At 41.6% G+C, this 4,202-nt stretch overlaps 1 non-coding gene across 1 annotated transcript; it reads right to left on the bottom strand.

The window, feature by feature from the left end:
• Positions 1-3,137: 3,137 nt before the first annotated feature.
• On the bottom strand, positions 3,138-3,328 carry LOC119927683. The gene has a single exon (XR_005450663.1). It is a non-coding gene; the product is annotated as a U2 spliceosomal RNA (small nuclear RNA).
• Between the last annotated feature and the right edge of the window lie 874 nt (positions 3,329-4,202).

Raw genomic sequence — 4,202 nt, 5'->3', positions numbered from 1 at the left:
AATCGGGTTCATTCATTCATTCAATCATATTTACTGAGTGCTTACTGTGTGCAGAGCACTGTACTAAGCGCTTGGGAAGTACAAGTTGGCAATATATAGAGACGGTCCCTACCCAACAACGGGCTCACAGTCTAGAAGGGGGAGACAGACAACAAAACATGTGGTCAGGTGTCAAGTCATCAGAATAAATAGAAGTAAAGCTGGAAGCACATCATTGACAAATTAAATACTAAATATGTACAAATCAAATAGAGTAATAAATCTGTACAAACATATTCATTCATTCATTCATTAAATTATATTTATTGAGCGCTTACTGTGTGCTGAGCACTGTAATAAGCTCTTGGGAAGTACAAGTTGGCAACATATGGAGACGGTCCCTACCCAACAATGGGCTTGCAGTCTAGAAGGGGGAGACAGACAACAAAACAAAACATGTGGTCAGGTGTCAAGTCAACAGCATAAATAGAAGTAAAGCTGGAAGCACATCATTGCAGCGTGGTTCAGTGGAAAGAGCCCAGGCTTTGGAGTCAGAGGTCATGGGTTCAAATCCCGGCTCTGCCACTTGTCAGCTGTGTGACTCTGGGCAAGTCACTTCACTTCTCTGGGCCTCAGTTCCCTCATCTGTAAAATGGGGATTAAGACTGTGAGCCCTCTGTGGGACAACCTGATCACCTTGTAACCTCCCCAGTGCTTAGAACAGTGCTTTGCACATAGTAAGCACTTAATAAATGTCATTATTATTATTATCATTGACAAAATAAATAGTAAATGTGTACAAGTAAAATAGAGTAATAAATCTGTACAAACATATATACAGGTGCTGAACACAGACCCTGTCCCACACAGGGCTCACAGTCTCAATCCCCATTTTCCAGATGAGGTAACTGAGGCACAGAGACGTGAAGTGGTTTGCCCAAGGTCAAATAACAAACAAGTGGCGAGGCCATGATTAGAACCAATGACCTTATGACTCCCAGGCACGTGCTCTATTCACTAAGCCGTGCTTGAGTGAGGTGAGGGAGGAGAGGGCAAGGTGACTGAGTCTTTTCATAAGGCTGTTCTGCCATCTGCACTCCTTGAGGGTGGGGAACTTGACTACCAACGCTGCTGGATTGTGCTCTCCCCAGCGCTTAGTACAGTGTTCCCGAATATAGTAAGTGTTCAATAAATACCACTGATTGATTGACTGTGGCAGTGATTTTCCAAAATTGCTGGAAAATGTGTCCATCTTAGGTTGACTAGTGGACTCATTAATAATAATGATGGTATCTGTTAAGCGCTTACTATGTGCAAAGCACTGTTCTAAGCACTGGGGGGATACAAGGTGATCAGGTTGTCCCACGTGGGGCTCACGATATTAATCCCTATTTTACAGATGAGGTAACTGAGGCACAGTGAAGTTAAGTGACTTGCCCAAAGTCACACAGCTGACAATTGGGGGAGCCGGGATTTGAACCCATGACTTCTGACTCCAAAGCCCGGGCTCTTTCCACTGGACCACACTGCTTCTCTCTTCAAGGACTTTGTAGGTTTCAGCTCCTTTGAAATACCTTGGAACTCCTTTTGCCACTAGAAACCTATTTTTTAGTCTTATTTATAGATTCATCTGCTGTCTTGAAAAGTGATGCAACACTTTTTAATCCCCCAAATTTAGCTGGTTAAATATATTTAATAGAGATTATAAGCCAAGTACAAGTTGGCAACATATAGAGACAGTCCCTACCCAACAGTGGGCTCACAGTCTAAAAGGGGGAGACAGAGAACAAAACCAAACATACTAACAAAATAAAATAAATAGAATAGATATGTACAAGTAAAATAAATTAATAAATAAATAGAGTAATAAATATGTACAAACATATATACATATATACAGCTAGTCATGAGCAGGGTGTGTGTCTGTTTATGATGATATTGTACTCTCCAATGCACTTAGTACAGTGCTTTACACACAGTAACTGCTTAATGTACAAGTAAAATAGAGTAATAAAATCAGTACAAACATATATACAGGTGCTGAACACAGTCCTTGTCAATAAATACGCTCAATAAATACGATTGATTGATTGATTGATTAATGAAGACGATTGAATGAAGAAATGAATGGTGAAGGAAGTATAACTGTTTCTTCCCACTAGTTTGGAAGGTTCTTGAGGACTAGAATCCTGTCTCCTCTCTCTGCTGTCCTCTCCCAAATGCTTCCTGGATGCTTGCTCTGTTCATTCCCCAAATAATAGGATTGGGAGAGTCCCCTCTGAGGACAGGGCAAGGTAAGATTGCTATAGCCCCCGCTTCCACTGACTCACTCTGCCACTCAGTTGTCTGTGCCGAATGTTTGTACGTTAGCTGTAAATAAATGAACCAGGGTAAACCTGCAGTCACCGCGCTTGATTTCAGGTCACGAAGAGCTTTAATTAGTCTCACACCATCGTAGGGAGTAATCATCTTCATTTGGCAAAGGGCAATGATTATCCATAAATTACCTGTTTTTTTCTAAAAATCGAGCTTTAGCACTCATCCAGTCCAAAATATCAGATTCCTCAAAGGCAATTAAGATTCTGGCAGTACAGGAGCGGAGTGTGTGGGCTGGGTTGGAGAAAGAGATCAGTGAGATAAGGTAAGAAGAAGCCAGCTGATTGACTGCTTTAAAGAAGTTTGCTTTAAGGCAAACAGAAAGAAGTTTTCTGTTGGATGCAGAGGTGGATGGGCAACCACTGGAGGCTTTCGAAGAGTGTGTCGGGGTAAACATGGACTGAACTATTTTTGGAAAAGTGATCTGTGCGACAGAGTGACGTATGGACTGAAGTAGGGAGAGACAGGAGGCTGGGACGTCAGCAAGCAGACAGATGCAATACTCAAACCTGGATATCATATGTGCTTTGATTAGCATATTAGCAGTTTGGATGGTGAGGAGAGGGGAGACTTCAATGATGTTGTGCAGATAGTGTTGACCAGATTTGGTGACAGATTGACTATGTGGGTTGAATTCATTCAATCGTATTTATTGAGCGCTTACTGTGTGCAGAGCACTGTACCAAGCGCTTGGGAAGTCCAAGTTGGCAACAAATAGAGATGGTCCCTACCCAACAACGGGCTCACAGTCTAGGGGAAAAAATTTCTCAATTCCCCAACAGGGAAAAGGCACCTAACCTGGAAGTACTACAATATCAGGCCGATACGTGGAGGGGACGGAGCAAGCTCCCAACCCACCTCCTTTCTCCCAAAAGCTGCTTAACACAGCATCTTCACATTGAAGACATATCAGATACTAAATTGATAAGAACAGATACTACACTTGATCTTAGCCAAAAGGCCGAGAAGCGATATGAGGATTATGCCAAGGTACAGACTTGGTCCAGAGGGAGGATACTGGTATTTTTCATATTTATATTAATTTCTTTATTATATATAATTAATTGATATTAATTAATTGATATTAATTAATAAATATATCAATATTTATATGGATGTCTGTCCCCCCCTCTAGACTGTAAGCTTGTTGTAGGAAGGGACTGTGCATACCAACCCTGTTATATTGTTATTCGTACTCTCCCAAGCACTTAGAAGACTGCTCTGCACACAGTAAGTGCTTGATAAATATGACTGATAGATCGACTGATTGCCTGGAGAGAGGGAGAGAGGTCAGGGTTGGAGGTGTAGAGTTAGGAAGTATCTCCATATTGATGGCAGTTGAAGCGATGGGAGTGAAGAAGTTCTCCTAGGGAGTGAGTGTAGGCGGAGAAAAGAAGAAAACCCAGAACTGAGCCCTGAGGGAAGCCCTTTAGGAGAATCAGAGGAGGAACCAGCAAAGAGACTGAAAAGTAATGGACAGAGAATAATAATGATGGTGTTTGTTAAGCACTTACTATGTTCCAAGCACTGTTCTGAACACTGAGCACTGTTCTAGGCGCTGAAGCTCGCGGGGACGGTGTCTGTGAAGCCAGGGCTGGATGATGTTTCAAGAAGTCATTAATATTAATGAATTAATAGTAATAGTTTGATAATAATTATGGATTTCATTAACACATGTTAGGTGCTAATAATACCAATATTGACTATTATTATTATTATTATATTTGTTAAGCACTTACTATGTACCAGCCAATGTAATAAGTGAAGGGGGGATGCAAGGCAATCGGATTGAACATAGTCTGTCCTGCACAGCACTCACCGTCTTCATCCCCATTTTACGGAAGAGG

Source organism: Tachyglossus aculeatus, chromosome 4, assembly GCF_015852505.1.
Source record: "Tachyglossus aculeatus isolate mTacAcu1 chromosome 4, mTacAcu1.pri, whole genome shotgun sequence".
Lineage (NCBI taxonomy): Eukaryota > Metazoa > Chordata > Mammalia > Monotremata > Tachyglossidae > Tachyglossus > Tachyglossus aculeatus.
This window is presented reverse-complemented; position numbering and strand designations above follow the sequence as displayed.